General features: G+C 39.5%; 1 long non-coding RNA gene across 1 annotated transcript; it reads right to left on the minus strand.

Annotated features, from left to right (window-relative positions):
* Positions 1-5,291: 5,291 nt before the first annotated feature.
* On the minus strand, positions 5,292-25,557 carry LOC116718945 (uncharacterized). Its single transcript, XR_004339029.1, has 3 exons — positions 25,474-25,557; positions 16,088-16,089; positions 5,292-5,303 (listed from the first exon to the last, which is right to left on the minus strand). It is a non-coding gene; the product is annotated as an uncharacterized LOC116718945 (long non-coding RNA).
* Positions 25,558-26,764: the final 1,207 nt, after the last annotated feature.

Raw genomic sequence — 26,764 nt, forward strand, 5'->3', positions numbered from 1 at the left:
CAGTGAGTGTATATGGCTTCTATATTCCACCTGAACCTTTACTTCTGGCTTTGCTGTCTTTATATTTCACTACTTTAGAACAAGTGAAAGCAACTCTGAGAGAGATGGACTCTCTACATCTATATTGGTAAAACCTGCCAAAGCCCTGGTATTTCTATTAGCTCCGGCTTCACTGTTACCCCTAAACGTCATCTTTGCAATACATTCTTGTTTCAGTCTTTTACTCTCTCTCTCTCTGTCTGACCTTACAGAAAATAAGTCATGTGGGAGGCACCCACCTCAAAGTTCAGCCAAATGTTAGCAACAGGGGGAGGGAAGTTCTTCAAGAGGAGCACTTGTTCTCTCCTCTCTTTGTCAAACACTTCTTTCTCCTCCCTCTCTTTAGTTTAACATTCTTCAGCTCCCAATAGAAGCTTTCTGGCAGACTTCTGGAGACTGGCGGCCAATGACGGCGGAGTAGTCTGATACAGGCAGGATGCTGCGGGGAGTGGAGGCGGCTGAACAGTTGTCTGGCAAACCCAAACACCTGTATTCTGTCACGGATTTGACGGGTATTCCTCATCCCTCCATCCCTCTTCTCTTTTGCCTCCCTCTCCATCACTCACCTCACTCTGATCTCCCTGCCTGTCTGTCAGAGGGGATCTGTCAAGATTTCTGCTGCCAGGAGGTGTGTGTGTGTGTGTGTGTGGGTGTGGACATGTAGGGGTGTGTGTGTGTGCATGCAGTGTTGATGTCTAGGTGCTGTGCTTGGTTTTTTTTAAAGCACTGAATAGGGAAGCCATTTATTAGATGAGAGAAAGGAGTCCTTTTGAGAAGAGAGTCATGGTTTGAAGTCCAGGTCTGTAAGGAACATGTCACTGAGGTCTTTGACATATCTAACGTTTCTGTCTCTTTTTGTTCCTTTTTTCCCCTCCTATTTTAATGATTATTTTCAGTCTAGCTAGCTTTATTACTATGTTACACCAGTGACACAGTATCTGTGTCTTCATTACAAATGTGCGCAACACTTTGTCGATATTCCACTAATGTTGAAAAAAACTATTTTGAAATTCCAGTTCTTGATCGGTTAGTTCATGTGATGCAAAAAAATAAAATGCTTCCATTGCAGTTTTGCGAAATAAACCAATTTCAATATGGCCAAAAGATCACATCATTCTAAAGCCAAAACTTTTATTGAAAAGTGAGTTGTTTTTTAAAACTGTCATGTTTCCATGGAACAAATTTATTTTCGAAATGTTAAACTGCACAATTATTTGGTCAGTAGCTGCATTTCCATTGATTTTATTAAATTACACAATTTGACAAACCGCATGTGATTTTAATTATGAGTCTTATTTAATGTAAACACAGCAATCGCAAAGTTGTTTTTTTTATTACTCTAGCAGAATATCGAATAAGATTTGCTCACATTTGACAGTTTAAAAGTTTCATTCAGGCAAACCTCCTAAACAGTCACTGTTTGCAGAGGACTGAACCGTACTGCTGTCCACACAGCCTGGCCAAAGTGCACATATTTCATCATGTTACACTGACAAAATCTATGTATTTTTTCATGTAATTTTTTAAAGAAAAATATTAAACAAGTTTGACCATCCATTTGTGTTAAACCCTCCCAGATCAGACCGTTCTCACAAACTGAGTGACCATGAAGAAGAGACTAGAGAGAGGACTAGTGTTGAGGACTGAAAGAAATCCCACAATGTGAAAAAGTTATTGGGTGTAAATTATTTTTGAAAAGCAAAGTCGAATAAAGACATGAAAGCCCTGCAAACTGTTTTGATGCAACTTTCTTTGCTTCCTTCAATTATATTTTATTTCAAACTGATTTGAATTGTGTTAAAGTGCATAAAAGAGTGTGCCAAAAATATACATTATCCAATCAGAAACTGAAACTGAATGTCTTCCCTCTCTGTCATAGAGTTATGCTTTTCCTGTAAAACTACTCTCTCGCATTGCAGCGTAAACAACATGGCGATGTCCACGTGACAATATTTCATTGCAGTTTATACTAAACAACCTACAGTAATCTTGCTGTACTGTTTTTACATCTAAAGTAAATAAAAATCTATTTTTACAACTAATCATGGATTCCTTTAAAACCCTTTTGACGACCCATTTTTAAGCCGACTTCATCCCGGGGCTTCAGGCTCCAGCCACCGCTGAGAACTTTGAAACCTTAAAAGTGTAAATGAAGAAGATGAATGGCACACCGTTTTGTCACTGTCATGGTAGCCTTTCCACAAGCCTCTAACCTCACACGGCGTGTTTTATTGCAATCAGTAACCATGTCTGCTTGCGCTGGGGAAAATGTGCAAGAAATAATGATCTGGTTGGTCTTGGGGGTCTGGATTGAAGTGTTCCTGTAAGAATTCTACTGGTGTAAGCAATTTATTTCTTAACACATAGTTCATATTGTTTAAGACACTCTATATTTCTGCCAAGTGTGATGCGAAATATGGCTTTAATACAGTATCTTGCACACCACGGGACAGGGAAGTATTTCTGTTCCCACCCCCCACCCAGCCACTCACCAATTCACCAACCAAAAGTCAGACGAAGCTGAGCTTTAAGGGAAAAAGCTTGACATTGGTTTGCTGCACAACACACCAGAGATGTTTCTGGGAGGGCGAAACATAAATGTTTGAAAAAGAGGTAAGAAGAAGAAAGTAAAGGTCTTCAAATGATAAATTCCCAAATATCATTTGTATAAATGGAACTTTAAACTAGATTGGGAAAAAAATAAAAAATTTCTGGCCACAGAAACCATGAGTGATGACCCACGTTTAGAGTAATCTAGCTGTCTGTTTTGAAAATCACACATTTTGACATAACCTAGCCCTGATGTTGGTTTTGCTGTGGTGTTGGTCTTGAAAAGCTGTGTGAACATCGACGTGTTCCATGACTTTAGGCCGTTCTAAACTCAAGGCATCCGCAGTGCAGGCAGCTAATGTTACCTGGTGTTGCTGCAAAAGAGCCAAGTTGGTGACAAATCAAGCCTGGCTGGATAAAAGCTTGCAGGCGTGATGTGTTTTTATGTACGGCGGTAAAAACAGTTTTGCACTGCAGGTCCTTTGTCCACAGAGATTTTATTTTCACTTTCTGAATGCACACATGTTTCAAGGTAACTCCAAAATCTCTAAAAAAAAAAAAAAAAATCTAAACAGCAGTTTTAAGTTTTGGCACTTCTAGATACACTTACTGTATAGTCATAGAAAAAAACAAGAACAGGAACCGTGGCACTCTCATTTCTACTACTCTGCTAAAAACCTATTCGCTAACAACTTCCTTAGATTTTTGGGTAAATGACTCTCCATTTGTCTCCCCCTTTGTAGTAGAGGCGCTAAAGATGCCAGGTTAGAACAGAGAAAGGCGGAGAGGGAGAATGGAAGAGAGGGAGGAGGATGTGTTGGAGGTGATTGCTGGTGGGGCGGTTAAAAGCTGGGGGAGGGTTGAATAAACAGGCAGTAATTAAGAGCAGAATATTCCATATCATTGCAGTTTTCATCCCGCAAAGGACTACTTCACAGGCTTTTTTCTCCCCGCTTTCTCGACACCCAAAGCTAATTTTTCCACACATCAGCCACTCTCCACTGCCACTGTAGAGCAGTGTACAATCACTCTGTGTGTGTGAGACTGGTTCTGTGTGTGTTTTGAGGGCCCTGGGCATCTTTAATACCAATTAAGAACAGGGGCACAGAAACCAACCCCGCGCTGAACTGGCAAATGCTGACAGGGAGGAACTGAGAAAAGAAGCAAGACAGGAAGGAGGGACAAATCTGCACACAGTATCTGGGTTACATTATTATCATCATCACCCAAAACACAAACTACCAGAGAACACATTTGGTTCTGTTGTATTTAGATTTTTTTGCGGGGCCCACAGATTTTGTAAACTGCTGCATCAATTTAAGCATTTTAAGATTTTATATTGTAGGACTACTGTGGAAAAAATAAAATCACTCAAGTGTAAAGATAGATTAGGATATTGCACATGCTGAAGGGTGTCAAATGTGAAAAGACCTTCTGTCTTCTTTTGGGTGTACACGCTGGTTTGGACTTGCAGCTGTAGATATTCATATTAACAAAATAATTTGCTGCACAAACCTGAACTCCCATCACACTGCATGTTACACTGCAAAAACACAAAGTCACCAAGTATTTTTTGTCTGGGTTTTAGTGCAAATATTATAGTACACTTACAATTAGACAAAACTAACTTACAAGTAACTTTCAGCAAAAAACAGGAGCTTGTTTCAAGTCAATAAATCCTTAATATTGATTTAAAAATGTTATAGTTCTACTGGTAGATTTTTTTTTACTAATGACATGGAAAAAATGGCTTGTTGTAAGTGAAAAGGTTATCTTCCCACATATCCAGCCATCCATATAGACTAGGCCTTTGAGTGGAACAAAGACAAAAAATAAATAAAGAAAAAAAAGAAAAAAAAAAGTAAGACTATTGAGCCAGTAAGAAATGTATAGGACCTCAGTCCTCCAGCTATTATATTTCTGGGTCCATGCAAGACGTACTCTTAAGTCCATTTTCTGGTGTAGATTTCTACCCTGGTAATCCTATTTGGATCTGGCTCGAGTAAGAGAACCAACAGGGTGAACCAAACAATTCCAGAAGAATTCGCTGGTTCCTGGAGAACTAGCCTGGTAAAAACCAGACCCTTGATTTGTGCTTTGCTTCATCCAGAGGGTCTGGACTCTTGGATATTGAGAAACAATTGCTTCCTGGAGGCATTAACTCTGTTGAAGTTCTAAATTTTACCCAATCGCTAAAGTTTGGCAGTGATGTCCACTGGAAATTGCCTGTGCTGTAAACAATCATCCTCCACTGTGAAGAGCAAAGCATTGAGATGAACAAGAGGCTGTTAATGTTAATTCAATATTTGGAGGCGTGGCCAACATGAACTGAATGGCTTTGTTCACTTCTTCCGCTGCTATTGCTAAAGCTACAGACGGACTACAACTCTAAAATGGCACAGAAAAACAATGTGATCATTTACAACTTCTCTTTCTGTTTGCTAATTGGCCCAGTTGAAATTCCACCAGAGAAATCCAACTCAATGGGGGAAAGTACATAGAGAGCACTGACAAGATATGAGAATCAACCATAACTGGATAGGCTACTGGAAGAGGCTCCTGCAGTAACAATGTACCGATAGCATTTATATTCACTCAGAAACACTCTCAGTTGGTCTGCGGTTACCAGTAAATACAACTTGTATTGCCATGTACTTTACAATGATGTTATAGTGTTATTATATGTGCATATGTTGTTTGTTTTTGTGGTTTCTCTATGTAGATTTTTCTCTATCTGCAGGTCAAGATGTAGACTTGCCTTTTGTTCTCTCTGTGCTTCTTTCTCTCTTTTATTCCTATCTTCTTTCTCTTCACAACCTTTGCCCCCCTTTTTTCATCTTCTTTTCTCTTTCCTCTCTGTGTCAAATACATTTGAAATCAACCCAAAGAGATTTTTAATAACGTAATATACAGTATATCGTATATGGAGCGTCATGACAAAAGCCATAACGCTCTGCTTGTGAAAGTAAATCTGTTGCGCCTCACATTGACACAGACAATAATTCTGAGTGTCACACTGCTGGTCAGAACATGTAAAAAAAAGAACCAAACAAATGTTACTCATAATGGCTACCTGCAGTAGTTAGGTTCTTACTAACCCCGAAGAACCACTCAACATAAGACTACAGAAGATCTGAACTTTTCTTTAAACTAGTCAGAGTTTAATCTACTCTGGTATAAACAACTGAGGGTTAATAAAAAGCAACATTTCAGTACCAGGAGTCAAGAAAGGGTAAAAAAAAAAAGGTAATAGTTTTTGAAGATGTTCTCAGTAAAGAAATGTGTATTTTTAACCATTTTCAAACACCTTAATGGGATACATGTACTTCAAGCTTCCTTTCATTGAGTGAAAAGAGAATCTCAGCACACACTCGTTCATCCTCCATCATTTTCCATCAGGAATGTACGCCCCACACATGACTGGTGCAGTATCTTGATATTCCACGCTGGACTGTCTCTCTGTAATTGTTTGCAACATCATGCATGATTTTGAAAAGGTTAGTGTGTGCCTACGTTCTCTGCGTTTCGGTGTGTGTGTGTGTGTGTGTTTATAGCTTGGCTGCAGGATACTGTCTCAGTGTGTCTTGCTCTTGTCTGTGTAAGAACAGATGCTGGCGGCGAGCCCCGAGGCTGCCCTCAGGGCTTCACACACTTGGGAGATACATGCACCTGACATGCAACCATGTATGCACATCAACCACCTCCAAACCCCCATACACACACACACACACACGCAAATATACATCTACAACAACCGGGTCAAAGAACACATTCTTCTTCAATGCACCAATTTGCCTGGAACCTTTCCGATCAAAGTGGAATAATGACAATTCCTTTAGCCAGACAAACAAATCCGTGTTACCTTGTCATCTACACTCACATAAGCATTCTGACGCCTGCTGCCTTTCTCCTGCCTAGAAGCACGTCTGCCCTGGAAGAGGATAAATGTGTTTAAAAATATGGAGAGGAGCTCTTAGCGCGACCTAAACACTTCTTACCAGGCGTTGTAGGTTCAGTCTAATTACCTGATGGAGTTCCCTACGTGGATTTCCTCGCTGTCTGTCAGCGCACTCAGAGCAAGCCACTCATTATCACAGCCAGACCTGCTTCAGCTGGAGGTTGTGTTTTACTTTCAACACCCCGAGGTGTCATTATGGCTGTCAAAGAGAGTCAAGTGGGCGACACATATGCATGAACACTATCCACACATTCTAAAGGAGCAGTCGAATGAAAGACGTGGTTTAACACATCCATCCATCCATCCATCCATCCATCCATCCATCCATCCGTCCGTCCATCCATCCATCCATCCATCCATCCATCCATCCATCCGTCCATCCGACCAACCAACATATATTTCAAGTAAGTTTGACAGTCATGAAATGTAGAATACACAGAAATATATTGTAAAAATATAAGTAATTGTAAAATTCATAGAAAAATATTGTAATATTTCCAGCAGTTCATTACCCTAAAATTAACGGTACTAGTCGTTCAAAATGACTAATTTTGCTGATATTTATATCTACAATGTAAAACCGTAAACCAGACTGTAAAAGTAATTTTTTACAAAGAGTAGAATGCTGGTATGATATTTTGCTTTCTTTTTTAATAATGCCTTTTAAACACCAAACAGAAATCTCAAAGGTAGATCAGGGATCAAACTGGCGGTCCTCCGATTGCAAGGCAAACTCCTACAGCTGACACCACCATCATTTATAAGAGCCTATTATTAAATGATGTATTTGGGATTATTTAATTTTATGCCAACCATAGATTTGTCATACATTAAGTGAACTTCATGTTAGGCCCTGCTGCTTGGATGAAGCTGAAGTTGGTTTCCAAATGCAGCTTCCAATTTGGGAAACGGCTAAAGGGCGATTCCACCTAATTTTTCACTACCGTCAGTATCTTCAATGTACCCTAGCTAAAAAACTACATCACCTAGTGAATGCTGAGTTTATATGATGTTCATGTAGTGCATCATTCTAACTTTTGCTTTGTTTCTGTTTTCCAGCAGAGAGGAAACACCTGATTGACAAGGTACGAGTCTCAAGCTCAACTTGTGACTGGGAAGACCATATCCATGATTCACAGTAAAGTCTGAACTCAGTGACTTGTTACTCTCAACCCAGAGCAAGAATCCTGTTATCACCAGTTTTTCTTCTACAATATGTTATCCCTTAAATGGATACATGCTGGGTTTTTTTTGTCTTTTTTTCAGATCTTAGTAATACTGTGAGGAAACTGGACAGGAAACAGAATCAGTTCTTTTTTTTTAACAGAATTTTTAAATAGAAATTGTTTCTTTTCTGTATTTCTGTTTAATTTGAACTTATTTTCTTTATAACTTTCCATATTGAAATGCGGACAAATTACACTTCCTTGTGTGTTGTACTGTAATTTTTATGGTAAAATTCTGGTAACAACAGCTACCGGTAATTTACCATAAAGTTTTTATTTTTTTTACAATAAAAATGTCAATATATCATACAGTCCTGTCGTGTTTTTCACTTACGTAGACTAATCTTTACAATATATGTGTTGTTTTTATAGTAAGTTGCATAGAAAAGTTTACAATTCTGAACTGCTAAAGTCGCGGTTGCCAAGATATTATGCATCAGGCAGTATGACTGTATTTACTATGGCAAAACCACATTTTCATTTTTTATTTTACCATATTTTAGGAAATACGTTATTTTTCCGTATATTGGGAAATACACTAAAATACTGGCAGTTGTGGTTGCCAGAACCTTACCGTATAAAGACGGTAAAGTTCTGGCAACCGCAGCTGCCGGTATTTTACTGTAAATTAGAGCCTTTTTTTTTTTTTTTACAGTGTACAGTATGTAAAGAGAAAAGGCCTGTATTTTCTGGGATTACAGGAGGAAGTGACTGAGTAGAGTAGAAGATTTCTGGATGTTGGAGGAGTTTGTGAAAGTTTGGCTGTTGGTCAGATTGACTGTTTTGAATAGGATTTGAAGAATCTACAACAGTTGGATTTCCTCCCCAGTTTTCCCTCCTCGCTCACTTTTTTTTCCATTATTCTTTAAAGCTGCAGTTGGTAACTTTCTTTTAAAAAACATAGAGTTTTACATGTTTCCTAAAATTGTCACTATGTTCTGGCAATAGAATAAGAGACATATGATCTGTGAAAAAACAACAAAAAAAGAACGAGCTCCTTTGCCTTCTCCCTGTGTTCCTACTGCCATCTGCAAAAATGCACTGGTCAGAAACAACCAATCAGAGCCTGGAGGAGGGTCCCAATGCTGTGCACAGGCTAGTTAGAATGGCCATCGACGCATAGTTTTTCTGTAATGTTAGGTTGTATCTCTACTTATTGTGAGACTAGCACCAATTGGCTGGACCTTTGTTGAATTATGTTAGTCACTTTAAACGGGGTGAATATTTAGGCAATCACAATTTTCTATGTTGCATATTTTGATTTGTCATTATTTTGTAAAAACCTATTTCCCCTAGGCTTTGGAAAACAAACACCCTAAACAAACACCCTTGTTACCGGGTAAGTGTGTGCAACATACCGGACCAAGACGCAGCAGAAAACTGTGAACGTCACAACATTGATCCTACCATACATGCTCTATTCAGAACATGAGCATATATGACAGTTCAGGGTATTCCTTGCAGTCCCCATCACTTTCAACACATCGGCATACGTAGCAAGATGGGGAACAGTGACAGCTGCCTTGCTGACAGTTTCTGTCATTTCAGTTGATTCTTCCCAGTTAAGGAGACAGGACAAGATCTGCTGCTGCAGGTAGCTTTTTGAAGTGAGACAACAGCCAGTGGCCATTTTTAGTCTTGTCCTTTTCCTACTGTTTACACAGCACTAACAGAAAAACATGTTTGGATTTTTTTCATTTCTAGTCGTGCTGTAATAAAACATATGCCTCAAAATATTACCCAGAAAATCATGCTGTTTTACTTTAAAGGAGAAAATAATAAAAAATAAAAAATAAAACAGGAAAGGGGGGAAAATAACAGCATAGAGTATTTGTGGCAAACGAAATAAGAAAAGCGGCGAGAGACGGTGGAAAGGTGAGGTGATGGGAGGAATGATGGCAGCGTACGGCAGGAGCATATGTCACATCGCATCAGGCGACAGGACGAGTGAAAGATTCAGTATTGCCTTTGCTGTGTTAGGAAATCACAAACACACCAGTGTGTGGCACAGACGTACACACCATCACACAAACATGAAGTCGGCCCAGCCAAGCTTATCTGGCTCTCCACGGCTGCGCGGCCTCCATGCAGAGCAGCCGTCGCTGTCGGCAGAGGCCCGGATCATTTTGGACAGTATCATTAAATGCCATGTCATTACCCGTTATGGAGTAGTGCTCTCACATCCCGCGTCTCCCCCCGGGATGGTGGAGCCCATCTGATAGGTATGAAGGAGTGTGTGTTGGCGCGCATGCCGGCGCGTGTCCCGCGTCGCCCCGCGCGTTGGAGTCTCGTTGAAAGGGGGTTTGAAGCAGGCAGGCGGAGACAGAGGCGGAGGGCACAGTGTCGGATACGGAAACGGGATGGACGGGGTTGAGAGACGAAATTGGCATTAAATTTCAGACGTGGAGCGCGGATTGACTTTGACTGCGAGTGCAAGGGGGGCTGTTAGCTTATCTTTAAGGCCGTGTTTGTCACAGAGCTGAGGGCAGCTCTGCCAGACAGGCCGGCAAAAAAAAAAAAAAAAAAAAAAAATCCAGGGGAGAGCCGAGTGGAGCGTGGGCTGAACGATGTGGATAGGTGAAGGCTCCCAGTGGGACTCCTCGCCTGAGCTGGCGAGCTATGCGGAGGAAGAGGAGTGGAGGAGAGCGGCTAAATTGAAGGTTTATTTATCCAATTCGCTGTCAAGGTTGGGTTGTCGGCGAGCTGTCCTGTGTGTGTTCACAAAATGCCAAAATTCAATGAATTGCTATAAAAAAGAGGGAAAGCGCAGGAACTGAGGAGAAGGGTGTGTGTGGGGGGAATCAATGACCTTTGGTTGCGTCAAGCTTCAAGCTGCCAGTAGCTCTTAAGGCTGTCCTTACCGGCCATTATGGTTGCCTTTTAAAAACAAGGCAAGAAAGAGAGGAGCTGTCAGGCTATCGTAGTCTACACTGACACACACACACACGCACACCCCCGCACTCAGAAACCAACTTGCACTAACAACTACACACACAGATGAACCAATATTTAGCTGCTTAATTGTAGCGTTAAAGCATTACCCTAAAAGAACCGCTGCGTTTCTTGTGTTCGCCACGTTACCATGGTTATACATGATAAATCATGTGTAATAAGGACATGTACTTGAGCTTCCAGCTTATTTTACATGCTACAGTGGCACAGCAGATTCAGAAGCCGACACCAGTGCCACTCATCACCGATGATTATGTTCTTTCGCATCTCGCCAGAAAAGATTGGAATGCATGAACGATCGGCCATCTTGGTTCAGCATGACCGCTCCTGGAAATGCAGCTTGAATAGAATGGAAGCATTTTGATGTAGGGCATTAATCAGTTGGGCTGCAGCTTTAAGTTGCTAGTGTTGGTGTTGCTGCAGTGTAACAGTGCACTCCTTTCAAGGGACTCACCCCTCCTCCCCCAAACTCCCCTCCACACACACCCACACACACACACACACGCAAACACACACGCACGCACACACACCCTGCTTCCCCATCAAAGTTTTGGAAGGCCTCTGTCAACGTGAAAAGAACATGACCTTTAAGATTGTATCAGCATGTTTGCTGGTGCATACACAGCCAAGTAAAGGGTTCAGTGGCCCTTTATAAAAAAAAAAAAAAAATGGGTGCAAGAACATAAGAGGAAAGACGCAGTGAAAAAGGAAACTGGCAGTTTGCTCAGAATGCTGTTTGTCGAAGAAAGCTGTTTCTTGGAACTGAGGCAGTAGGAACTTTAATCCCACAAACAAGAGGAGGGAACTTTACTGAAAATTCATTCTTTTTCTAAAACTTTTATCCTTGTGGAATTTTCTTTCTTACTTTAAAACTTGCTGGAAAATGTTATAAATCGTGATCGTCAATGCTTTAAAGTAAGAATTTTACAGAGTAAATAAACAAGTCAGACCCTCTTCTCTCGTCATACTGTGTTTTTTGTGTGGGAGTGGGGGTGCGTGTGTGGGCGTGTACACATGTGTTTGTGTGTTTATGGAGTGTTATGAAGAACTGATAGAGATGTGATGGTGGTCATCAGTCAACTCCTACACCCTGTCTACAAGACAGCTTAACTGTATGCTCTGTTGCACACAGATACATACAGAGACACACTGACATGGTGTCACGGTGTACAACCATGTCGCCTATATTAGTAAAATGTAAAATAAGTGATAGAAAAAAAGTAACATATTTCTAGGAGTTCTGGTTTCTGTAGTTTACTAGTGGAACCAAACAAGGAGGCCGTGGTAACCATGGTGAACAAAATGTCAGCTGAGCCAGAAGATGTCCATTCCTGGTCCAGTGTAAGCATTCAAATGAACGGTTGGAAAAAGATTACATGTCCAGAGTAATATAACGTTCTTCATTCAGCAATGTAAAATAATGTTTTAAATTAGCTAAGAATAAAAGGTCTGTCAACAGCTCACTGAAACAGACTCAAAAATGTGAAAAATGACAAACTTGTGTACAATTCTCTAGAACAGTGGTGTCCAAAGTGGGTCCTGGAGGGCCGGCATCCCGCATGGTTTAGTTCTCTCCCTGCTGGTAATAACAACCTTTTCAGCATGTCAGTGTTCTTCCTAGACCTTCTAATGAGACATCATTTGATCCATAATTGATCAAATAAATCGGAGAGAACTAAAACATGCAGGATGCATTGCTCCCCAATGCTGTCGGGCCTGGTCTGGATGGACCTAGTCAAATGTTTCAGGGTTTGGATGCCGATCTGGTGGATGAATCTTCGCTCTGCTCCCCTACTTTACACAAGAATTACAAGTGTCACTCTAGTCTAGCCCAAGTTTTGAACTCAGAGAACATTTGTCCAATTAAAGTGATCCGAAGTCCACAAGACTCTCTGAATGATGATCTGAGCAGTCGCTTCAGTGGGAGGAAATCCCACAGAATTCATTCCTGCTTCACCAGACACCCACTGAATCCTCCACAAGTCTTCAACGTCATTAATTATCCCAGATAACGAGTTGATTGATTGATTTACCTCAGTGATGTACTCTGTGCATAAAGTTGAAAATGTCTACATGTGGCCAGGTGTGTGAATTGCAATCTGTCAAAATGACAGATGGCTTTCAGATTGTTCCATCAAGGTTTAAAAAAAAACAAAGACGGAAAATAATTAGTTAACATGACCGCTGGCATGTAGTGGCAGGAAGTCCTTTCTCCTGGAGCTGCTGCCTATGACATCACAAAGTTTCCCTTGCCGAAACTCCTCCTCTTCCTCCACCAAGAAACTGAAAGTGTTTCAATATAGCACTGCATTCTGAGATTCGTAGTTTTTTTTCCAGCCTCTTTCTTCTCTATGTAGTTCAGTCCCAAAGGGCTGGGGTCCCAACAGATGTAATATGTTTCACTTCACATTATGCCATATAAAATCCCAATAAGAAACATTCAAGTTTAGGGTTTTTAGCAAGACAAAATGTGAAAAGGTTTAAAGGATGCACATACAAAACACTGTAAATCTAAACATCCATATACAAGACCAACAGACACTTTAAATATTAACAATTTGATAAGTTGGAAAACAAACAAAATCGTCATATAAATGGCAATTCCTTCCAGGTCATGTGGAGGTGAATCACCAGTAGCCATGTTTTCATTTTGAACAGGTCATTTCAGCAGATCTGTTGGAATGCACTGTGATGTCTTAGAACACATTACATTTCACCATGCTCCTATAACAAACACCAGCTTTACAGAAACATCTGAAACGTGTGCAGCTTATCTCCTCTCAACATTAGAGATTAGCTACATTAACACATTGTTCCTGCACTCCCTGTGGTATTCAGTGGATTATTTAAAGTGCAATGCTGGTTTCCTTTCAGTTTTTCATAAGGATGGGTCTCTATTTTTTTTCTGGATCTTGAGCTCATTTCCCTCAAGCCTACTGTGATTACAACTTCTATTTTCTTGTGACATTCTCTCTCATTTTCATTCAGAGCTAAGGAGGGATCATACAATATCTTCAGCGGAAAAATTTACTGGGATAAATATCCCAGGGCAACTACGACATCTGCTTCTTCCCTTAACTTTTGCATCTCCAATTTGCATTGGGCAGTGCAGCGGGTTGTCAGGAAAAAAGAAGGAAAATAAAATAAATGAGTAGCATGCGCTTCCACATACCAAGCATCCCCGAAGCAATTATATGATGAAAATACATGGCACATTCTCACTGTTTGCCCCAATGGCATTTAAACAACCAGTGTGTACTGTTTATTGTTGTCTTCCTGAAAATATGCACAGTAAAACCAAGTAAATGCGCCTCTCCGTACAATATTCATTATAACGTTCTGCTGTGGAGCCAAATCAATGTGGGATCTTTGCAGGACGACCCACTTTCATTCCAGAAGTAAACGGGTCTTTCCAGACTAACAACATCTACAAAAGATAAATTCTTTACATGCTAAAGATCTCCTCTAGTGCTCGACATACTTCACCCTATTTGCATTTGCAAAACCCTGGGACACCATCAATGCACACTTGTTTGCATGTATACCAGAGGTGGGACGTGATTAAAATATTCATCTAATTAATGGGATGCTTTGTAATCAATTCAATAAATCAGATTTTTTATCAAAGAGCAATATTTGACAGGCAAAGTTTTATAATTCAGATAAATTGTTGTTAACGTCTAAATCGATACATACAGTTTACAGTGTGATGATGTTCAGTTTGTACCTCCATATAATGGAAAATGGAGCGTTGAGGCTGTGCTTTTATGCTGCGGCTCATCGAACAATACAGATCCACATGGAGTTAAAATGAAGATGTTTTACTGCAAGTAAACCAGCAATTTTGTACATCATATTCTGCTTGGAAAACAGGTTCAATCTTTGAATATATTACAGATCAGGGCATCTACTCGCCTTCCACTGCCTCCCTATGTAGTTCTGCTTGATTCTCATCTCCTTTCAGTTCTCTGTCTGGAATTTCTCTCACTGGGCTCGATTCCCCAGGATAAATTTCATCCTGGCCAATCAGTGAACAGAAGGCAGAGTTGTGTGTGTGTGTGTGTGCGTGGGTGTGTGTGTGTGTGTTATGACATAAATTTATTTTCTGCGCTGTTTTAAAATTGTACTCTGCATTGGCCACGCTTCCAAATATTTAGCAATTAAAGTCGGAGCAAGCGGAATGTTTAAGACATTTTATTGATGGGAAAGGTGTCTTATCGACTCTGCATTTTTCTCTTCGCAGTGGGGGATGACTGTTAACAGTCCAGGCAATTTTGGGTAAGCTTCATAGCTTTACACGTGTCACAACCAAACATTAGTGTCCTTATAAAATCAGATCCACTCATTTAAAACCATAACAGAGTCCACTCCTCCAGGAAGTGATCGTTTCTCCGTAGCTGAGGATCCAGATCCTCTAGACCAGGGGGGTCCAACTCATTCTCATTTTGGGCCATATCAATAATCTGAACATTTTTAAAGGGCTGGTTGTGTCAGTCCATCCAGGACTTTGTGATTGTTTTGTGTTTTTTTTTGGCAATCGAAATCACATATATTGTGGTGTTGATTTAGAAATATTTGGAAGGAATTTTTGTGATATTTGCGCTAATTTATGATGCTAAATGCAACTTTTTATCAATCGTTGCATTGGTCATGGACTATAACTTGACATTAAGTAAGTCTGAGGCAGCAGTAACTTGAACCCAACGCTTTTGGCCAATTTTAGGAAAATGTTGCAGTAAAAACCAGAAAAAAATGTGGGAATCTGTTGATTTTGTGTGAATTTTGCAGATTTGTGAAAAACTGGAGGGACTAATTTATGTGATTTGGAGTATAAAGGGCCACATATGGCGGGCCAGGTTTGGCCCCTAGACCTTGGGTTTTTAGGCCTTGACTCTTTTTTTCGTCACAGTTTTATGTCACAGTAGACATTCCAATTCTGCAATAACTGTTTTTGCAAATGAAGTTAAAGAGGAAATCAGTGCAAACAACAGAAAATGTGTGCTCTTAACCTAACAGAAAACAAAAAAGAAAACAGAAAAAGCATGTTTTATCATCTGAATTTGTTGATGCTGAAGTTCTCCTCACATTCAAAAAGGACTTTCATACATTTTTAATGACATAAAGGCCTCCATCACTTAAACATTGCTACTCTTAATGGCTTTCTTTCCTACATTTCTTTGTTTTTCTACCTCACATTAATACTTCTTATTTTCCCTAACCAATAATGCAGCAGGAATGCTACACAGCTAACATCTCTGTACTATTTGAGTATCTCTGTACTTGTAAGTCTTGTAAAGACTTACAAGATATCTTGTAAGTCTTTTTAGGACTTACAAGCTGCAGTGCCTGCCCACTTCTGCACGCCTTACTATCAAATCCTGCCTTGCCTTTGACCTCTCTGCCCATTAATGATTTTCTGCAAATAAATATAAAATTTTTGCTTGGAACTTTGGAGACATGTCGTCATACAATGTTCATTTTACTCAATCATAGACGTATAAAGTATATATATGGCAATGTTAGTGGTTTTGTTAACTCCTGACAAATCATTAAAGTATGACCTGATCTGTCTTTTTAGGACTTACAAGCTGCAGTGCCTGCCCACTCTTCATGCCTTACTGCCAAATCCTGCCTTGCCTTTGACCTCTCTGCCCAGAGATGACCCCATGCTTGATGTTCTGTACATTCACCCGTTCACACTGTACCTATGTGTATGCTTTTATTGTTTGGCTCCTGCCGTGTTGCTGTAACCTGATGGAGGAGGGGCGACTTTAACTCTTAACTTTCCACCCCCAAGGTAAGACTGAGAGGATAAGAGAAGAATTTACCTAGGTCTCACTGTGTGCTGTGTGAGTGTGTGCAGGGCGCTTGTGTCAGTGCAGATCTCGGGTTTGGCCATAGAGAATGAATGGGTTTAGTTCTGCGGCCAGACAGAAAAATCAATGCTTCATATGAGGAGGCTGCGGGGGTTAGGCCTCCGTGTTCATGTCAACAAGGCTATTGGTTTTCTTAATACTCCAAAGTTGGCGTTTCTCCGCTTCGGGAGGGCTGCTGAGGTGACTTGTGTGGTCAAAGCTTAACAAAGGGATCCTGCCTTCTAGCCCTTGCTGTACACTCCAGCAGAGGGAAGCCGAGCCAGGATTAATTACCAACTGTGCCGCCTGGATATTAGTTGCTGTTTTCTCCTATTGTCACATGGCACTGCTGGACTGATGCTATTGGAAGGTGCTTGTGTGCTACAGAGCACTGGGCTAATACTATTAGAAACAGTAACATGGTTAGGTGTAATAGCAGTGGAATGATGGTGTGGTGTTTTTTCTGCCCCTCAGTGTGGCTTCAGTATGGTTCACTAACTATAATAATAAATCATTACTAATCTATATAGGAATCTAAATATAATAATAGAAAAATAGAGAATCTCTGAAAAAACTTTTTTCTGGTACATGTCGTGCCAAATGAAAACAAAAGTCATTTTAAGGTAATTATACAAACAGTTCCAATTCTAACTAATTTCATTTCAAGTTACTGTGAGGGTTATATTCCATCTAAAGAGAGCAATAAGATCCAACTAAAATTATATTCCAAAAAATTCACACTAAGGCAAAGAACTAAAAAGATTCTCTCCCATTTCTCATTCTGATTAAGCACATGGCAACAGTAGAGAGTAATTATTTCATTTTAACAGGAAAAAGAAAATCATCATACTTAGGCTCAGTCCAATTTGTACCGACCGAATACAGGGTTAGAGGACAGGAAAGAGAGAAAACAGAAACACAAAGCTAGAAACAGTAATAGCATATATTGTTATCAAGAATAAAGGAAAATAAAAGTTCTAAGTGCATCTGGTCATCCAGCAGTGTGGAATGAATAAAAACATAACTATATGTATAGTCTATTACAGATAATATAACTGCCAAAACAGAACGTTTCAGGTGTTATATTAAAAATAAACATTATATCTACGTACTTCACAGAAGAGAAGCTTCCAAGTCAGAGAGTGAAGTCTCTGTCTGGTTAATATGTAAGAGTAGATGGAGCTGGGCACTAACTCCAGGGTTCCTCACACTTACATTAGAAGCAGAAGTCATATCATCCATGAAAATCTGTTTACTGCTGACTGTAGTTTTCACCAAAGATGCTTGAAATGGACAGGAGTTTGTTTCCTTGTGAGCATGTGTGAAGGCTCATCTGAACTCTGGTCCATCCAAACAATTCAACCTAACGTCCAAGTGAACGCTGGTGCAGTTTGTTTACAGAGGGAATGCAGCCAGACAATCCAAAAAAAAAAACCAGAAAGTGGTACCTCTTAAGCATATGATTTGCAATCATAGGTGATCAAAAAAAAAATCATAATTTAAATTTCTTTGGTCTTTTCTCTGAACTGCTGTATTCCTCTTACTTATACTGAGCAACATGCTGGGCCACTACTGCTCATTTAGATCAGCTGTTCTAAGTTCAGCAGTTTTGTCCTCTTTCAAAAACGCTTTGTGAAAGTGAAGCAAACACTTTTTCAGTGTAAAATGTTTCCACTGAACAACTCAGATTCAGCAGAGTTGGGTCACATCAAGAGTGTAGTTATAGGGCTTTCAGGCAATCGTTCACAGTCATGTAAAACATTGAGTGAAAGTCAGTAGACAAAGCTGATGCCTCATAAACGTATTAAAGCAGCAATACTGGCACTTGATTGAGGTAGATATGAGTCTATCCCTCTCATATATATATATATACATATATATATATATACATATATATAAAACATCTCTTTTTAAAGCCTTTTGTACTCCACTGCCCATCTGGGGCGATAATACAAAAAAGCGGCATGTACATTGGTGGTGTGAGGCTATTACTTAAGATCTATATATGTCTATTTCTATACTTATGCTTGTCAATTTTTGATGAGAATTGTTCAACTAGTATTAAGTATTATTACTTTGTACTTAAGCATTAATACTTAATACTTATATTAAGGACTAATATTTAATATAAGTATTAATACTTATATTAATACTTATCAATATGCTTATTAATATTAAGTATTACTAATACTTAATAAAAGAATTAAGGGTACTTTTTATCCCTCAATATTGAAGATTTTATTTACATTTTATATGTTTGATCCTGTGAAACGTTTAAGTCTGTCAAAACCACCCCCCCCAAAAAACAATATATAAGTTACCAAACAGTTTTTCAGAGCTCAAAGTAAAGTAATTGCTTCTCTCTACAAAAAGGTTAGAGTTATCTAATCAGGAAGCCCATTAGGTAGATGGATGGATGGACGGATAGATGGATGGATGGACGGATAGATGGACGGATGGACGGATAGATGTATTTTTTTGAGACATTAGCCACCTTAACAAAGAAATAGAATCTTGTTCTACCCTGGCCACAGTCCATGCAATACCACTGGAAGACCGGTCGGTATAATGCAGTTCAAGCACACTTATGTAGCCATTAGGGAAAACCCTTTAGGGTGCATCCAGAGTAGGATTGATGACCCTCTTATACAAACCAGGAATGGTAACAGATATGGGCTAACCGGTGGTAAAGCTCTACCTGTAATGTTGCACGCCATCTTGCGAGTGTCAACTCTAATGCTGTTTGTCACCATAAAATCTCAACCTAAAAGGATTGACTTCATACAGTTTCTGATGACTTGAGGTGTGTGTGGGCGTGGGGGTGTGTGTATGTGTGTCATGGGCTTTTCTGCAGTATTTAGATTAATGTAAATGGAGCCTACAGAGTCAAGGGGGTCCCCTGTGACCCCAGACAGAGGGATAAACCGTTTCTCTGTAAAGAGCAGACCTCACTAATGACTGAGCCCCCGGTGTCAATGGAAGCCCCTCAATAACAACCGATACATACATTTTCTCTACATCAACCACTCATATAACGTCACTAATAACTGTATCGGGGTGAGTGTCACTGTCTCTCTGGGCCAGGGAGAAATCAGTAGCTGGCAATTTGCCCTCATTGTCAACTACTTGTAGTTTACCTGATCCAGGTTTGGATGTGAAGGAGACTAGAAACGTTCCTGCCCAGGCCTGGGGGAGCGATGGACACACCTGCTATTTAGCTAGCAAGGTAAATACTAAAGTATTAGGTTTAATTTCCCTTCACAATGAATAAAGTATTTTTGAATTTGAATGTTTAGTTCCAACCTAGATATTTAGTAAGCAAGCTAAATATTTAGCTTGGTAACTCAGAGCTAAATGTTTAGCTTATATACAAATGTATTTGTATACAAGTTTATATTTCTGTATAGTTTTCTTTTGCTTTCTGACCAAATATTTTGTTTGAAACTGTGGCATTTATAAATGAATAATAAGGTGTAAATATGACTTTGAAAATTAACCCCCTTATGACAGGCTAAGTAACCCAAATTGTTGAAGCTCACCTTTGACAGTGTAACTTTACAAACCACACCCCATATGACTGTTACTATATTATCTTCATTTCTGTTTGGAGGCTGGTGTATATGTTTTTCTACTGCTGCTTTAAACTTAAGTGTAGTTAATAAGTCTTAGTTAGTGTGTGCAAAAATGATACGTTTTCACATGCAGTTTTCGTAACACCAGTTCTGAAGAGAAATAACCTTTTATTTCTGCAGATCTCTCTTATGATCCTGCTGCTCTCAGGCACACACTTGCACACATAGCAGTTGTTAGCGACGCCGGCCTATGGACAGCAAACCTATAGGGAGCGGTCTGTGGGCTGGCGAAGGCAGGGCAAACCCGGCCATTGAGCATTGCTCACCCAGAGCAATCGGATGAAAACGCAGTGCAGATGTAATTTGTTTTCAATGGCTGTTTCAAAAGAATAATTGTGGTGACACTGGCTGGTCGATAATATGGATTTTTGTTTTCGAGTGTAGTGTGTGTGTGGCGCTAAGAGAGCACAGGAAATACAAAGCTGTGGACCCAAATACAATAAAAATGGATTGTGTATGTGTGTGTGGGCGTGGGGGTGCGCGCGTGTGTGTGTGTGTTTGTTTGTAGGGGTATTTGCAGGTCTGGTAACCATCACTTGGCCCCGGACATCATTGGAAGGATTACTAAATGTGTCCTATGGGCTTGCAATAGGCTGATATTCCCTCCCTCACTGTTTGTCTTAGTTTCCTCTTTTTATTTAAGGGAAAAACAGAGACTTGGTCTGAATACACTCACTTAAAATAAAACACAGCACACTGTGCAGAGTAAAAAGTGAAACTAATCTCTGCACAGGAAACTCTGTCAGGGATGGAAGTCCCACACACAGACTGAGACAAAGCATCCCTACCAGGAAATAAAATACACTCATACTCAATATTCATCTATGAACCATTACCCAGCATTCCAAAAATATGAAAATGCAACATAGGTAGCCTGAACATTAACTTACACCTGGCAAAAACATTTCTTCAGACAACGATTATTTCAAATTTGAACTAGTAACATTATGCTTATGTACAGCAACACTCATTCTATGAACAATGTAACACAGAATTCAAATCTTACTACATAGACTTTAAGCTATAAATTTAGTTGTTCCACATCCAGCAATTACAGGACGTCAAACTTTAAGCTTTTCCTTTTAGAGGGAAAGCAAACAAAGATACAAACAAGTTTTCTGTTCAATCTGCAAAATGCAGGAGAAAATAGTTTGTTTTTGCAAATATTTTACCAGGGGTGTATATGTAGTAGTCTACTTATATACATACATATCATTTTCTAAATTACTTTTAATTTGAATCTTAAAGTAGTTTCAATTCCTAAACATGCTTTCTCATTTCTAACTTGGAACCTCCATAATCCCAATTTGTCTAAATGCATACACCTGGCAGCTTAGGCAAACAGCATGGTGGGTCCGGTTGCCCTGCAGTGTCAGAAACAGATTCAAGGATGCATAATCCTCTTATTACACAATGACTTTATTGAAGTAATGACACAGGTTGAATCCAAACGAGGCAGCAAACTAAACTAACCATGACAGTTATAAAGTGAAAAAAGATGACCATCTACATGCATGCACTCCTGGTGTGTTCTTGGCACATATTTTTAGAAGTTATATTTAAAGGATTTTTCTCCACTGAAGCTCGCTGTGAAGCATTTGTATTCTGCTGACTTTGCTAATCCTTAAATCATCATCAAATTTCAAAACTGTACAGAAAAGGTTCATTATTGAAGACAATTAATGTTGAGGCAAAAGTGAACAGCAGCTTCATTTTTGTTATTATGACCTTTCAGCCTGGTATGTCTCAACCTACACAATTATACTGTTATTTGTTTTCCACTGTTCATTAGTAAACATTAAGCATAATTCATCAAAGTAAACTTTTTTTTTTGACACAGCAGATTCGCCGCTGCTGATTTAAAAACTGGAAATAGCAAAACTGTGGTTTTGGTTCTTTGCATTGTAATCTATATTCTTATTTATATTTCTTATATAGGTTCACAAATGTTGAGAAGTGTAAAGTTAAAATCTGCACAATCATGTATGTGCACAATATATTGGATCCAAATTATCTTTGCAATATCAGTGTGTGAAATTGCAAAAGACTGTTTTGTGGGACATTATGTTTCCAACATCAGGCTTTTATAGCCTGTATAGTAATTTGAATAGACTAACTGCCTGTAGTGCACACACTGAAGGTATATTTTGAGTGGCTGACTTACTAAAGCTCATAGAAAATGGTGGGAGAAATGTTTTATGGAAAAATAAGAAGACAAAATGTTCAATTAAACAATTGCCATTCCAATCTTACACCAATAACGTTGCGATTATATGATCGGTGTGATATTATTTCTTTGTGTAATTTGGCCCAGTGGTAGCATGTCCTTCACACAGCAGCTTCAAAAGGAACACAATTATACTGTTATAATGGTGTTATAACAGTATAACACAATACTGTAACAATAACCCCTGTTATTGTGTTATAACAGTATAACACCATTATACTGGTATAATTGTATAATTATACAATTATGTATTACATAATATATAGTTGTATAATTATATTTTCCACAGTCTGGTGGAAAAGACGACAGTCTGTACTAACATCTGGTTAGTGATCACTTTTTGATACAGCTGAAAATCCACCTCACCTCGGAGCAAAAACTTTTCATCAAATAACGTGTTTTTTTTTTTTTTTTTATTGCTGTTTTTCCATTTAGCAAATTTAATTTCCTAAGTCCAATTTGTGAAATTCTATGGTCAATGGGAATGCAGGGATTGTTGTAATACTCTCTCCTGTGTGTGGCTCTGCTGTTAGGGCTGAATCTCCCCCCACTCTACAATCGTCCTTCCCTCTGTTGTAATCCTCTCCTTGGGCACATCTCAACCCTCTGATACCTGATAATGCTCGCTTTGACCGTTTGCCAAGTCAGACGCTGTTTTGCTGGAAGATTGCAGAGATTCTAATTTGTCAACGGAAGCAGTGGTGTGTCTGTATGTGTGAGTGTGTGGACATTGGCTGGTTTATTAGAGGAGTAAGATTCTGTGATATTAAATGACTGAAGGCAGACCTGGATGGCTCACCTGGGTTTGCTGGAGAGGGAAATACAGTAACAGGCCATTATTCCTCTGTAGTTCAAGCCTCTGCTCACGCTCTCCAGTTCACCTCCCTTCTCTCCTCCTCCTATCTCCATTCCCTATTCCCTTGCCGCGGGTGGTCACCGGAGACCCGGCTGGTGCTGATTTATTCCCCCTCTCTCCTGTCCTCTGCCTGACTGCTTCTGCAATGGAGAAATTTCCTTTCTCCATTTCTCGCTGCTCAGCAGCAGCAGTGGTACTAAGGAGGGGAAAGCAGGGAATGAGAATAGGAGGACCAACATTACAACATCTACCTCCCTAATACACTGTCCTATGCTCTCTACTCCCACCAGGCAGCTTTTCTCTCCACAGCAATGTCTTTCTCAAAGGCAATCTGGATGTGGTGGATACAGAACAAATCTATAATGGTAGATAGCAATGTGTTTCTACTGATATCTGTATTTATGGAAACAAGTCCCCCCCGCCCCCCAACTTAAATATGATGAGACTGCAGACACTGAATCAGGGTCATAAGATCACATGGTTACTAATGTGTATGTTCACATTGTCGCTGACAATTAAAGGCCACAAGTCATAAAACTCACACACCAGGTGTTGTTTCATCCACTATGCAGCTATGTGTTACTTCAAATTTTAACATTATTTTAACCCGTAAATTCAAGATTATATATTTACAACCATTTACAACAGTTTTTGTTTTCACTTTTCAAATTACGCAAAGCATAATAATTTAATAAGCATCTTAAAAAAAACTAATTTCTGTTTTTTTCAAGATTATCTCATGATTTACAAGAAAGACATTTTTTAACTGTCAATAATTTTAACCATGGCAGTAATGGGAGAAATCTAGTCAATGCTATGGACTTGTCTATGCTACAAGCATTCATACACACATGCACTCTGGAAGCCCATTTCAACCATGGAGGAAAAAATAAAAGCTCAAAATGAAGTAGGAATTGTGAGTGAAGTCATAACTATCTTAATTATATTATTTATTCTCATAATTCTGACTGAAACATGAAATTACAAATGTAATAGTCATAATTCTGACTTTTATTGTCACAATTATGACTTTAAAATACAAAATTATGACTCCAAAATGTATAATTGCAACTTCCTGTTGCACTCTTTTTTTCCACTTTTGGAGCAAATGGGCTTCCATATATTCACACACTGAAATATCAACTACCTTAGTTATAGGTAGACAGGAGCAGACACTTGCTGAGGGGACCAGTCCACACTGGTGTTGTGGATCTAGAGAAAACCAACCAGTGAGGAATTCCCTGTTTAATCGCCTGTGATCCGTTTTTCAGTGTTCATGGATTGTATCTCAGCTCCCGTCTCCTTGAGGACCTCGAGGTCTCAACTTTTCCCTTTGCAAATGATGTTGTTCTGTTGGCGTCGCCACTCTAACCTTCAACATGTGCTGGAACAGTCCCCAGCTAACGATGAAGCAGCCAGGATAAGAGTTAACTCTATGTCACACTTACACTGTTCAAAAAACCTGCAGCAATTATAAATGCACTGGAAACCTCATACAAATGACAGGACTTGATATTACCTAAAATGTTCTGCATTTCTTCACATTCAGACCTAGATTTGGGATTGGTTACTGCACAAGGTGGGCAAAACAAGGAACAATGTGACAGCATCTTCACTTTACTGTATCCTAAAAAGGCTGATCATTGTAGGCCATGGTTACAAACTAGTTATTATCAGATTGTAAATTATTTTCATTTGATGCAATATGTTGGGTAGGCTGCATGGGTTGAGATCAGCTCTCACTAGCTGTGTTTCCATTACAAATGGGTGTAAATCTTTCACAGTTGTATTGCTTCCATAAAAAAATAATTAAAATCTAACTCACACTAAATAAGTTCGTTTACACAATAAATCATTAAAAATCATGGCCCCAGATGTAGACAGTTACATGATATATACAGTATATAATAATAATAATTCGGTGCTCATCATCTACCAGCCAATTGGGACTAGTCAGAGTCTTAGTCAAACATTAGAGCACTTGGAAGTGGCTATTTATGCTGCGTTTTGGGGAAATTGTAGTTGATAATTTTACAGAAGAGCTATGGATTTAACACTTTTTCTCAACCAGTTAATGCTGTGAGAGTTCTGATGGAGCCAGCTGCTCATTGTCTGAAACAACCCGAAAACAACCATCATCCTCCTACCACTTCCTGTTGTCTTCTTCATCATTTTCACCAGTGGTAACATCCTGCTGTTCATCAAGTGACTCGTGATGCAAAAAAAGCGTTTCCATTGCAGTTTTGTGAAATAGATCTATTTTGATGCAGCAGGAAAAAAAACCACCACATCGTAGCACAAAATCTCTCTTGAAATTTTTTTTTTTTCTAAATTGTCATTTTTCCATTAAGCAAATTTATTTTCATATTTTTAGTTTGTGCAAGATCGTGGTTAATGGAAACACAGCTACTTATAATTGGTTTTCACTTACACAACCTGCTGTTTACAGACAATCCCCAATTCCCTAGTGGAGGTAAGTCTACTCTCAGGTTACAGCTCTAAGCTTGTCTCGCTGCAATCAGCCACAGCTCCAGACGACTGCATGTCATTCTGATCAGTCAGATTAAAGCACACAAGCAAGCAGTGCAAATACTTTTACTTCATACGGGAATGTTGGCATGATGAATCCAACATTCCACTGGCTCCTCACAGTCACCCAGTCAAACGAAATAAAAACTACACCCCCGAACATCATATGTTAGGGATGATTTGCTGGACAGGAAATGTGACAATTTCCAGAGACTTACACCACACATGCTAGCACTGAAAATCGGGCTTGTTATGGTGGCTGCACGTCTATAAAGATTGCTCATCTGGTGGAAAATAGCCACCTAGGCAGGAACAGAGAGCGTGATGTAGAAAGTGTTGTAAATACTCCGGGAGATATATGGGACGAGATGACCCGGGGACTGTATAGCAGTGGGCATGATGAATCCAATGAAACAGTCTCTGTGAAGGGCCTTTATGGGGGCGGGGGGTACAGGGATTATTCTTGTTAAACAAAAGTTCAGCTTGTCATGAGCAAACATTATTTCACTAAGCATATAAAAACAGTAAAAGCAGCCAGGTCTGTAGACAGTTAATCAAAAGAATCACAATCGAGAACTGTTGCCAGGAGGGAGTGATTCTTCTTCCTAATTCCTGTGTGTAATGTGAGGAGAATGTAGTAAAGGTTGTCATAAGAACATTTGATCCATTTTATTTTCTTTTGGAACAGTTCAACATAACATGAATTTAGAGCATACTGCAGTCATATCCAACAGCCCAGCTGTCTGAGCACTTTTTTATTTTTTTTGGAGTCCTGTTAGTTCACTTCCTTCACTCTCTAAAGCCTCCCGACCCAACCAGACACCCTTCCCTCTGCCACTTTTCAGCCCGTCTCTTTCATCTTCCTCCCAGCTGTCCCCTGAGGTGAAGGACGCTTCCAGATGAAAGAATGGAAGGAGACGAGTCACAGCGAAGACAGCTC

This window comes from Xiphophorus hellerii, chromosome 4 (genome assembly GCF_003331165.1).
Source record: "Xiphophorus hellerii strain 12219 chromosome 4, Xiphophorus_hellerii-4.1, whole genome shotgun sequence".
NCBI classification, from domain to species: domain Eukaryota; kingdom Metazoa; phylum Chordata; class Actinopteri; order Cyprinodontiformes; family Poeciliidae; genus Xiphophorus; species Xiphophorus hellerii.